This window comes from Sebastes fasciatus, chromosome 9, assembly GCF_043250625.1.
Source record: "Sebastes fasciatus isolate fSebFas1 chromosome 9, fSebFas1.pri, whole genome shotgun sequence".
Lineage (NCBI taxonomy): Eukaryota > Metazoa > Chordata > Actinopteri > Perciformes > Sebastidae > Sebastes > Sebastes fasciatus.
Window position 1 is genome coordinate 4222415 of NC_133803.1, and position 13597 is coordinate 4236011.

Here is a 13597-nt window from a genome sequence, read left to right on the forward strand (position 1 = left end):
CCCCTCCCCGCTGTAACCGAAGCATCTGAAGGCTCGCCGTCTCAATAACCGCTGCACACTCACTGCAGAATTCAACGTTAACGAGAATGTGGTTGAGGAGCCTGAATACGATGCATACCAGCCTGTGTGGTGCCATTAAAAAAACCTTCTTGCTATCACACATGAAAGACATGGCACAGCTGGAGGCATGCAGTGGTAGGTCTGATGAAGGGGATACAGCTGAGAAGGATATACTGTCTGCTTCACATGTGCTCCTTACAGTCCTGATGTTAAATAGTCACTTCTCCCAACATACAAAAAAACATATTTTCTCACTTAACTCTAGCGGTGTCTAGCCATACAGATAGCTTGAGACAGATTTTGAGATATCTATTAGATTTCTGCTTCCACCTCAATACAATGGAGGTGAATAGAATCAAATTTGTGGGGCTCACAGCATTGAAAAAGTACAATTAGATAATTCAACAGCAAAAGATAGTGTCCCTCCATCTGGATAATCAAGAAAAAAAAACCACTGAACTCAAACAATTACTTGATTAATCAGAAGACAGAAAATTAATCAGAATCTTTCTTGCGCAAAAATGCCAACTATTGTCTGGTTCCAGCTTCTGAAATGTGAGGATTTGCTGCTTTTCTTTGTCGAATTTAATAGTAAATGAAATATCTTCCGGTTTTGGACTGTTGGTCAGAAATTAGTCATTTGAAAATGTCACCTTGGGTTCAGGGAAATTCCAATGCATATTTTTCCATTGTTGTTAAATTAATCAATAATGAAAATAATACGGGCTGTCAAAGTTAACATGATAATAACGTGTTAACGCAAATTCAATAGATTGTGGCATCATATGAAACTAGATAAACCTAAGGAATTCATTGGTACCAACCATGTCATACTAGCTTGCTGTGAAGGAGGCTAAATAACGCTCCAAACTTACGCTACATTTTGGTGAGGGAAACTTGACCTCTGACCTCAAGATCAGTGAATGTAAATGGGTTCTATGGGTACCCACGAGTCTCCCCTTTACAGACATGCCCACTTTATGATAATCACATGCAGTTTGGGGCAAGTCATAGTCAAGTCAGCACACTGACACACTGACAGCTGTTGTTGCCTGTTGGGCTGCAGTTTGACATGTTATGATTTGAGCATATTGTTTTATGCTTAATGCAGTACCTGTGAGGGTTTCTGGACAATAGCTGTCAATGTTTTGTGTTGTTAATTGATTTCCAATAATAAATATATACATACATTTACATGAAGCAGCATATTTATCCACTCCCATGTTGATAAGCGTATTAAATACTTGACAAACCTCCCTTTAAGGTACATTTTGAACACATAAAAAAAATGTGTGATTTCTGATTAATTGTGATTAACTATGGACAATCGTGCAATTAATCACGATTAAACATTTTAATCGATTGACAGCTCTAGAAAATAATCATTACTATTTGCACAAGTAATTCCAATAAAAACGGGAAAATATGAGAACATATGTTTATTTGTTTTTTTGTAATTTGGGTAATGCGTTCATTCCAACCGTTGTGCTTAAACATTGTTTGCTTCTTACTTACTAACTTACAATGTTACTCATCTGAAATGCAAAAAATGCTTGATTCTAAATATTGGTAATACATCATTTCAAACTGTTACCACCTAAGGGTCGGTCTCATCTCCATTCCACTCTTTCAGCAACATTCATTCTGGGGTTATGGACCAAGTACTGAGTGTGAACTGGTGTCCTTGAGCAAAGCACCAAACCCCCAACTGCTCGGGGCGCCTGTCAGAGGCAGCCCCCTCGCTCTGCCATCTCTCAATCAATGCATGTATAATGGTCCTGTTTGTGCATGTGTGTGTATTTGGGGCCTGTGTGTACTATGTACTATGTAAATATAACAGAGTGAAAAAATGTAATTTCCCCTCTGGGATTAATAAAGTGCCTTTCTTCTAATAAGGACAAATAGTGACCTCATGGTTTTGGCAGGAATTCCCCAACCCCCAGACCTCCACACTATCTCTATCTCTCTCTCTGTCTCACACACACACACACACACACACACACACACACACAGAGAGAGAGAGAGAGCGAGAGAGAGAATTAAGGAGTGAAAGGGGAGGATTATTCCAAGATGACTGTGAATGCTTTGTCTGGAGGAGATGGCAGTGAAGAAACAGGAAGCATGCACTGCACCTCCTGTAGTGGACACGAGTAGTGGACTCACTCATCTTTGAGGCCACAGTAGATCTGATGTTCATTTGATGACTGTGACATGAATGAAAAAAACATCTATAGTGAGGCTTTCGTTTCATTCACAGCTCAAAGGAATAGAATCACGCTGTCATGAGGAAAATCATCTTAAAACACTAACAAAGGTGCAGATTTGAAGCGAATGAGTATGAGCACTGCTATTATTATTCATTATATAATGAAATGTTCAGACATTGAAAATAAACGGGGTGATTATAAAGCAGCGCTGGATAATCTGATTTATTAGCTGTGACTAATCGCTCTTACAGCCATGTTTCCGTTTTCCAGCTAAATGTTGTATAAGCAGTTTTCTTCTGTTGTCTCTTCCCTCCACGCCGAACCAGCCAATCACAGACAACAGCTGAAAGCGAACAGGAATATCAACGAGCGCCACTTTATTTACTGCCATCATCATCATCATCATCTAACAGGTTTCTTTGCTCCAACACATGGCCGCTGCTCTCCGCATAGCATCTGGCTCCAGTGCGTATCCCAGGATGATGCAACAGCACTACTCATCTGCCTAACCACCCAGACCGTCACATCACCACAGCGACCCTGAGAGCTGACTCAGACCGCATCACACACACACACACTGACAGATGCTGTGTGTAGCCTCCACACACAGATTTACACAAACACACACATGCTAAGCAAACCAAAGTGAGAGAGACAGCAGGGGAGGAAGAACAGAGAAGAAAGAGTCAGACGGACAACTCATACGTCTCGTCACACACATTTCCATGTGGTCTTATGATGAGAGCCAAACTTAGCCTAAGGGTGTGGTTGTCTGCCTACATTGTAAAAAATGTAGCTTTATCTCAGTGTAGCGACGTTAAAACTCACCAGCAGCTACAGCGGATACTAAAAAACACTCACAAAGTTAAGCTTGGCTAGATAACACCCTATGTGAAGCGCTCCCAATGGAAGTAGCAATGACAAAAGAAAGATATTGTTGAATGTCATATTTTCTACTCACCGATTGAGAAATCAAAAAAGTAAATAAATTGACAAGGTCTTGTTGCTCTAAAGTTCCATGTCTGGTTGGTCTTTCCAAGAAGAAATCCTCTGGCAGACAGGAGGTGATGTATTTAATGTTTACAACAGCAGCAAAAGCTGATTGTTCTGATATAAATAGCACTCAGTAGTTACAGGAGCCAGAGCAGCGGTAGCCCTCTTGGCTGAACAGGAAGAAAAGAGCAGTAACTGCATTACATTTTCCACAAAAGAAATCTGAGGAGAATATCATGTTACTAACTCATTGTAGAATTATTTCTTGGAAGTGGAGTGCAAAAACACCACAGCAAAGACAGCTTAGTATCAAAGATGTTGCCAGAATGAAAAATGAAAAAACATGACTCTTGTAGATTAACAATTTAAGTAGGACCTGAAATGTAATAAATAAGACTGTCAAAGTTAACGTAATAATAGCAATAATAATGTCCTAACGCAAATTTGTTTTAACGCCACTAATTTCTTTAATGCAATAACACAACTTGTGATTTTTAGATTTGGATTTAATTTTTGGCTCAGAGGTTTAAGTAGAGTAAAGGTACTGACATAAAACCTGAGGAATCCATCGGTACCAACCATGTCATACTAGCTTGCTGCGAAGGAGGTTAAACAACGCTCCAAACTTGCGCTAAATTTTGGCGAGGAAAAACTGCCAGGGACATTTTCAAGGGAGTCCCTTGACCTCTGACCTCCAGATATGAGAATGTAAATGGGTTCTATGGTTACCCACGAGTCTCCCCTTTACAGACATGCCCACTTTATGATAATCACATCGATAATCGATCGACAGCCCTAGTTATAAATATTATAATAAATATTGCAGCTTTGCAACAATGGAAACAAAGAGAAAAGAGGGTATGTGGTGCTTGCGCTAGACAGCACCTCGGAGGTATATAAACGAATGAAAGGAAAGTACATTGAAGGTTAAGACAAATAGAAAAGCAGGGGCCTATTCCCTTGAAAATGCTGATGTAAGCCGAGGTCAGTCAGTCAATAAGTAATAGACCAGGGAGACTGAATCGGTCTTGCAACCCTAGAGGTGTTTTGGGAGAAGGGAAGCCTCCAGACCCTGAGGGGGGTAAAGAACAAACCAGGCAAAAAAATGTAGCAACCTCTGGACAAACAGACAGACAACCGGACAGACAGACAGACAAAAGGCTTTTGGTCCCCAATGAGTCTACAGTAGATTTACAGACATGAAAGTGTACAGTAGAAGAGGTATACAATCTATTGTTCCTCTCTAAACTTCAGACAAAAAGAGAGACTGGGCTTTTTCTATGACGCAGATAATGATATACCAGACACCTATAACAAACCGAATCAAAATGTTGTCAGTTATATATGAGCTAGGGTTCAATCAACTAATCTATAAATCAATTCAATATTTAATCGCAAATTAATTGCACATTTTGTATCTGTTCAAAATGTACCTTATAGGGAGACGTTGTCAAGGATTTAATACTCAAATATGTTTTCTTTATGCAAATGTATTTATATATTTATTATAGGAAATCAATTAACAACACATAACAATGACAGATATTGTCCAGAAACCCTCACAGGTACTGCATTTAGAATAAAACAATATGCTCAAATCATAACATGTCAAACTGCAGCCCAACAGGCAACAACAGCTGTCAGTGTGTCAGTGTGCTGACTTGACTGTGACTTGCCCCCAAACTGCATGTGATTATCATAAAGTGGGCATGTCTGTAAAGGGGAGACTCGTGGGTACCCAGAGAACCCATTTACATTCACATATCTTGAGGTCAGAGGTCAAAGGACCCCTTTGAAAATGGCCATGACCGTTCTTCCTTGCCAAAATGTTGCCTAAGATAGGAGTGTTATTTAGCCTCCTTCACGACAAGCCAGTTGGTTGGTACCAATGGATTTCTTAGGTTTTCAAGTTTCCTATGATGCCAGTACCTTCACTCTAGCTTTAAATTGAACCCGCTGCAACCTCCGAAAGATCGATCGTGTTAATGCGTTAAAGAAATTAGTGGCGTTAAACAAATTTGCGTTATCACGTTGTTAACATGAGCTATATTTTGTGGCTCTTTCTGCAGTGAATATTATGTTTTAAAATCACATTTTCAGTGACAAATATATAGCTCTACAGGGCAGCCAGTCAATCACAAAAGTAGTGTTTGATAAATAATAAAGTATATATGAAATGTTCTTGGTCTAAAATGGAGAGAGCACAAAGGAGCACGCCATGGCTGCTCCAGGGATATCAGTCTTCAAGTCTTTGATTCCATTTGACATTTGAATCAAGTTGGCCTACTTTACCTCTCCTCATAAATGACGAATAGACCACAAAAAAGCAAAACAATCACAAGCCATGTTCTGTTTAAGGGACCTCCTTTTGAGAAAACCTCAACTACAACTGGACGCTAAAATCCATGATGAGCATGTCTGTACTTTGGGTTTAACATTGTAAAGGTTCATTAAGTGACACGAGGCTGAATGTGGTTTGACAGTGTATCCCAGCCAAGGATGCTCCTCCAGCTTCCAAACACTACTTGGAGGTGAGGATGGAGGAACATTTTGACACACATACAGTATACACACATACATACAAAATGATCGACTGCATCATTTGCCTTTTTTCTCCTGTTTATTGACAATCCCCGCTATGCTTTTGTAAATCTGGATCCTGCAAATGGAGTAAGATCATATGAACATTTATATCATGAATAAAAATCAATATATAATTCATTCTATTGAACGGTGCATTTTGAATAGTTTATAATTTATGCAGCCAGATAAAGACTATACACCAGCATTAATCTCTAACGAACAGGACCATAGCACCATGCAGGGAGGTAATAAATCATTATGGTGTCAGTATAGCAACCTCCACTTTGCAGAAGCTTGAGTGCGCATGTGTGGCTTTATGTGTGGTAAGTGGCTTATACATGCAGCATTGTGGGTGAAAAAAAAAACTGTCCCATGCAGCAGAAAAGACCATATGGTGCAGAACGGCGGCCACACGCATCACATGAGCAGTTGGCGAGAGGAACAAACAAGCAAACACCTCCATTTAGCCAGCATCCGTACAGCCTGCTTCATTGTTATTACCATACACAACCCAGCACACCCTAGCCGTAAGACATAAACCCACCACATGCTCGGTGACCCCAGTGTTCCACATGACCTACAGACCTACATATAGACATCTACATTTCACGGATGTTAATAACTGTACGGCACAGCCTGCCCTCCAGCATTATGTGAGAAAGTAAAGTTATTATTCTAGTGGAGTCTCTGAACAAGCTTGTACTGATAAAGAGATAATAAAAAATAGATTATTAATAATCCAGGGGAATTAATGAATCACATGCCCTGCAGCATAGTCTTTTTCAGTGCATGTAATTCATTCTCTGAAGCGTGTGTGCAGTACATTTTTCAGAAAATACGCTGAAACAAACTCACTTCTGGAGGCAGTTTTCTCAACGGGGCATGAGAGCAGAAGAAACAATGTAGTAAACTAATATGCAAACTTTAATTAACCATTAAAATGTTAGAGCAATATATATTATACTAGAGCTGAAAAGATTAGTTGATTAATTCATTAGTCGACAACTATTTTGATAATCGATTACTGGATTACATAAAGTAATTTTTTAAGCAAAAACACAAAACATTATCTGGTTCGAGCTTCTGCCATGTTAAGATTTGCTACTTTTGTCTGCTTCATATCATTGCAAATCGGATATCTTCGGGTTTTGGACTGCTGGTCAGAAAAAAGAATCAATTTGAAGATGACACCTTGGCCATAATGAAATCGTGATGGCCATTTTTCACCATTTTCTGGCATTTTATAGACCAAACATTTAATGAGGAAAATAATCTGCAGATTAATCCCAAATGAAAATGAGCCTCAGCCCCCAACAGACAGCCCAGTCGCACATGCAGTTCATGAAATAGTCACAAAATTTAATGTATTGATTCGTGTACAAAGATACAAATTTTAAAAAAATTTCGTGATGGCCAGCACAAAATCAATTCGTATGTAATCCACGTAATTGTGAACCAGGAAGTATAAAGAGCGGCGAACGCCACGTATAGGGAGGAGGTCAGGGTGGATGGATTGGGTCAAAAAACACAGGACTTTCGCCCAGGAGACCAGTGTTTGTGTCCCGAATGAAACCACAAGTCAAAGTTGATTTATTTGTCAACTAACTTCTGTACTTAAGTTTTGCCATTTCCAGTGTTATTTAAACCCCAAACCATGATCTTTTCCTAAACCTAACTAAGTGGTTTTGGTTGCCTAATCTTAACCAAGTCGATCTTTTCCTAAACCTAACTAATTAGTTTTGTTGCCTAATCCTAACCAAGTCAATCTTTTTCTAAACCTAACTAAGTAGTTTTGTTGCCTAAGCCTAACATAGTCTATCTTTTCCTAAACCTAACTAAGTAGTTTTGTTGCCTAAGCCTAACCAAGTCTCTCTTTTCTCTTTCCCTTTTCCGTTTTGTTTTGAAAAGACTGGAGCGGGAATTGACACGAGTGTCATGTGTTGCTGGACATTTGTAGGAAAACGCATGAAAAACATGTTGTTGAAAGACATGCTGAGCGTTCACGAAAAAAAAAAGAGGAAAATTTTGTGTCTATGTACACGAATCAAATAGATTCAATTTCGTGACTATTTCACGGACTGCCGTGAGACTGTATTGCAACAGAAGCCAAAGCACACAGTGTGTCAGGTGGTCTACTGGTTTACTGTAGGATTGCTCTGGTGAGAGCTCTTACGGCCCTGCGTGGCCCCTGCTGAGCAGATAATGACTGACCCGTGGCCCTTTAACAGGAACATTAGTAGCCTATTTGGCCAACCCTGCCACGTTGATTATGACACCAGCATTTATACTGCCCACAGCAACAGACTCAGCAGCAGACAAAAATAGTGAAATCCACACTGGCACTTAGGAGGAAAAAAAAAAAACACATCAACGTTAGCATAACAGGACAATCAGGGGGAGCCTGGCAGAGAGAGAGATGGGAAAGGAAACTGCCCAAATACAAGATCAATATCTGCAGTGGAAAGAAGCACAAAATACCAGAAACTCAGAGTATGTTACACCCCAAAACAGATGTGAAGGTCACTCTGTTTTATTTCTCATTTTGAGGATTGATATGCAGAAAAAAAAACAGACCTTTATGTTCCATAACAAGGGAGAGGCTGATGATTATGTATATAAATTGCTTCATGCGTTTTTTCTTATTTTCTGCACTGCTATCCTGTCTTTCCCTTTTCTTACCGCATACTTTTCTATTCACCTCCCTTGTTTCTCTCTGTGACTCTGCACACAAGCCAGAGCTTCACCAGGCATCTGACGCTCATAACCCTTTTAAAGTTTCTACTCTGGCAGATTACTGAAGTGAGATTCACTGCTATTTTTAACCACAGTCACCCTGGTACTACAAAAACACCTTAAAAACATGTTGAAAAGAATGAAATAGAATATTAAGCTCCATGATAGGTTGTTTTCAGTCACAAATAACACTCCCTGACCACTGAAGTAAAATGAACTCACTTCCTAAACTTCCTACTATACACAATGGCCGTGGGCAGTCCGGTCAACAAAGTCAACAATCACTCAATCCCAACTATAGACTAGAACAGAAAATAGAGTCGTATTGTTGAAGGAAATCCTTAGTATTAGGGCTGTGTATTGGCAATAATCTGGCGATACGATACGTATCATGATACTGGCGTAATGATTCAATATATTGCGATACTGTAAAGGCGATATATTGAGATTTTTTTCAAATCTAATTTTGGGGAAACTGTCAGTATAAATTCTGAGTAAAAAAAAGTCACTATGTGAAATGACTACTATGTGGACCAACATTGTTACACATGAACACGCTTGGACTCATTAGATCCACAAGAGTCTCAGCTTTCCAGTAATACCCAATTTATGTAATTCCAAGACTGTTTAGGGACCCCAGTATGCAGAAATATTCAAACACGTCATTTTTAGAATAGGCAAAAATAACAAATTTATACTGCATTCAAAAAACTGCATGGTTTTTGACCCAGACCACATGTGATTATCATGAAGTGGCCATATCTGTAAAGGGGAGACTCGTGGGTACCCATAGAACCCATTTTCAGTCACATATCTTGAGGTCAGAGGTCAAGGGACCCCTTTAAAAATAATGGCCATGCCAGTTTTTCCTCGCCAAAATTTTGAGCGTTATTTAGCCTCCTCCGCAGCATGCAAGTAGGACATGGTTGGTATTAATGGATTCCTTAGGTTTTGAGCCCGCTACAACCTCCCGAAAAACAGAGCAGGCGGGCCAAAAATCGATTCGCCGTTTTGGAGAATAGATACAGTATCGCAAAACATAATATCATGTACTCATGTGTATCTATCAATATTTTCTTATACCAATGCTTACAATACATGTACACAATGCTCATTCATCATAAGAATCATGATACTGAACCAGAAACACCTTTAAAGTCATTCAGGAAGGATGAAGAAACAGGATTTAACTGTATTTGATCTGCTCAACCTTAATAGTCGACTTATGACCAATCAGCTCGGTGACTGTAGGAATCTATTGTTGAGCTTTCAAGTTCGTCAGAACAAAAGCAGAACAACACACGAAGAGATATAAAAAGTGTGAGTACACTATTTTCTATTCATTCACATGGTTGCTTGTGTTATCATCTGCACTGTAACTGTTGTAGTGGAAGCTTTCCTCTTAATAGAATATCAAACATGAATTCACAGAGAGGCTCTGTTTTTTCCCCCAGAGATTTATTGCAATAAACAGGGTTCACATTTGCAAATGCGGAGCTCCCAGCCTGCCAGGCTGGAGAGATTATATTACTATGACTATTAAGAGAAAAGCTTCCATAATGGACACGTATGAAGGCAGGCTGGGCTGCAGTCTAGCTAGGACATTGCTGCTGCTTCCTCTCCGAGAGTCCGTCCTGTGACACTGACACAGTTTTCAAAAATGCAACCGCTGAGCCAACCAGCCTGCCGGCAACCACATTTGCGGAGAGGACAGGAAGGAGTGGGAAAAAGGCAGAGTGAAAGGGAGAAAGGAAAGGAGCGAAGCCGGACTGGATGGTATCATCTGCACATTCTATGGCTCAAACCCAAAAAATTTGAATTCTTACAGCTGAGGGAGGAGGAGACTAACAAGACTCGCTGATGTGCAGCCTATAGCTGTCCAGCTTTTCAAGAACGCATCAGTCCAGTAGAACAACAGTGGAACAGTGTTATAAACCCCAACCAGGAATGCATGCAGTCTCCAATGATATACCTTTAACACCATGAGATGCAATTAAGGGAAATGATCAAGATGAATAAATACAATCAGGCTGCTGCTTTCAAATGTTTTGAACAGTTGTGGAACTTTAGTATTTGCCATGCATCTTCTTCTGGCATTTCAGCTCAATTCATCATTCATTCAATAGTCTGTTACCTGATAATGAGAATATAATTACACAAATTTAAATTTTGTTTGTAAGATGCATACAAATAAGGCATCTTTGTCAATGTGTGATGACACATGTCAGTATATGCAGTTATAGCTCATCTTTTGCTATTTCCCCAAGTTTTATATCTTATGTGATGATGACAGCAAAAATCAAGCTGAACACAAAGAGAGCGGATGCATGTAGGCCAGCTACATCTGCCCCACGAAAACAAAGCCTCCACACAGAAGAAGAAGAGGAGGAGGGGGGGTCCGACATCGGGAAACACTCTGCACCTACATTACATAGTGAAATACCCACATAGCCTATACGGTAGGCTATATTATATACCCTTCAGACAATATACATAGAGTCAAAGAGGAGCCACTGGGGATAATCTGTTTCCAATGAGATGAACACAAAGCGTCCACTGTAACCGACCTTCACTGATGGGCATCCTGTCTCCATAGCCTCCAAGCGGCTACACAAGGATGCGACTGATGTAAAGAACAAGTCAATAACTAATAATAGATAATAGTAGCATAGAAGGATAACGTGGCCGGTGTTTTTACAGAGGCAGCAAAGTGTCGAGGCTGTGTGGCTTTCCAGCGGCGGAGCAGGGCAGACCCAGGCTGCTCATGCTGCTGCTGCTGACAACAGACAACAGACCACAGTAGCCATCATCCAGTTAGCCGACAGGGAGTCACACCAGAGTGTTTAACCGTTATAAACATAACAGGGGATTTCCCGAGCTTGTTTATTACATTTTATACATTCAATATGAATCCTGTTTTGATGGTTTTAATGTGAGAAGTTCTGCCGTGTGACCTCGGGAGGATTTAGTATCCACACTGAAAGCCCACATTGACATCACTAGAAGGGTAGGGAGGGCACAAAAGCACAACACCGACTCTTTCCTTTTTTTCTCTGCCGCTAACTTGTAACGGTCGACCACCTGGCTACCAGCCCACTGTTAGCTGCTTATTCTACTGCTCACTAAATACAAGGTAAGTGTTCTCCTCGCTTACCTTGTTCCTCTCCGGTGTGTGTGTCTCAGTAGAAGGTGTGTGTGTGTGTGTGTGGAGCCCAGCCCTGCCGCCGCTGCTGCAGTTCAGTCTGGCTCTCTGCGCTCTGTCGGCCTTCTCTCCCTCCGTTGCTCCGTTGCTCAGCAATAACACTCAGCTTCTCCCTGCTAAAGAGCGGCGAGCGGACCAGACCAACATCCTGGAGGAAGCGGCAAAGCGGCGGAGATGGATAATCACAACATCCGGTCACGGTTTTCAGAATAACATCAGCAAACACGATGCAGAGGTTTATTGTGAGTGATATGTCTCCTTGAAGTGACAGATTGTGTATCTAGGCAACCATGTGCACAAATAGTCATGTGACCACAGATTAAGGAAAAATGTAGTTCAACTAAATATATGGGGAGAGATTAGCACATGGACATATGATGCATTTCTATGGATTAGCATCTAGACAACAGTGATATGAACGTCAGGACAAAATATGATTTAGATGTTTAGGTGTTATATATACATACATACTGTACATACATATACATATACATGTATATATATATATATATATATATATATATATATATACATACGTACATATAAATAAACAAATATATTTTCCACCTACTTGTTTGTACATAATACTGTAGTTCTATGATTATTTTAACCTTTCTTTGCAGCTTGTTGTCCCTGTTTTTTAATTGTATGCCTATCGCTATCTTGCTGTAAACTGTGTGTACTGTAAGTACATGGAGAGCAACTTAAAGGTTCCATATCGTGCTCATTTTCAGGTTCATACTTGTATTTTGTGTTTCTAATAGAACATGTTTACATGCTGTAATGTTAAAAAAAAACTTTATTTTCCTCATACTGTCTGCCTGAATATACCTGTATTTACCCTCTGTCTGAAATGCTCCGTTTTAGTGCATTTCATCGGAGGTGCAATGGAGTTGCGTTGCTAGGCAACAACTTGGGTGTTTACTTCCTATCAGCTGATGTAATTTACATACACTGCAACAGGAAATAAACTGGGACACATTTAGAATGTTTAAGTTTAAAACTGTGTAAAGGCCTCAATATTGTATATTTGTGACATCATAAATGGACAGAAATCCTAATGGCTTGTTTCAAACACACAATTTCTGACTACGGGCTGTGTGTATTTCTCCGTATATTGAGCGTTTTGATAGTTTAACAGCATTTATATATCGCTTAAACCTGCTTTATAATATAAAAGACATGAAAATCTCCCTTTTTACAATATGGGACCTTTAAAAACCAGAGTCAAATTCCTAGTTTATGTATACATACTTGGCTATTGAAGCTGATTCTGATATTGATCAGTTTAACTATAAAATTATAAAAACATAAATGTGAATGTACAGGGCTTAGCTGGGGAGCTAGTGCACCTCTAGTCCCACCACAACTAAAAATATAATATAGATAACAATATAACTCATCAATAATGAAAAATATATTCAAAAATAGCTACAATACTATGTCCCTAAAGAAAATGAAAATAACAGTTTTAACATATTCACTTCTTTCCAAAATGTCATCATAATTAAGGCGTATGTCTTAATTATTGCATCTAAATAGAACATTTTAGGCGGCTTTGTTATGTGGACCACATTTGTGTGAGCACTTCATATAAACAAACATTTTATTTTATTTTATATTTATATGAAAATATGTCATTAACACAAAAGATTGTATTTTTTCCTTTAAAGGTCCCATATCGTGCTCATTTTCAGGTTCATACTTGTATTTTGTGTTTCTACTAGAACATGATAACATGCTGTAATGTTAAAAAAAACTTTATTTCCCTCATACTGTCAGCCTGAATATGCCTGTATTTACCCTCTGTCTGAAACGC

The 13597-nt window shown here is 39.5% G+C and overlaps 1 protein-coding gene across 4 annotated transcripts in view; it reads right to left on the minus strand.

Annotated features, from left to right (window-relative positions):
- The window catches only part of cep170aa (centrosomal protein 170Aa), a 66494-nt gene extending 54476 nt beyond the window's left edge, over positions 1–12018 (minus strand). Inside the window, exon 1 of one of the 4 annotated variants that reach the window (XM_074645500.1) lies at positions 11731–12018. The gene's annotated coding sequence lies outside the window, so the exon portion shown is untranslated. The remainder of the gene's footprint in view (positions 1–11730) is intronic. The other 3 variants (XM_074645499.1, XM_074645502.1, XM_074645501.1) reach the window with 3 other exon arrangements.
- Positions 12019–13597: the final 1579 nt, after the last annotated feature.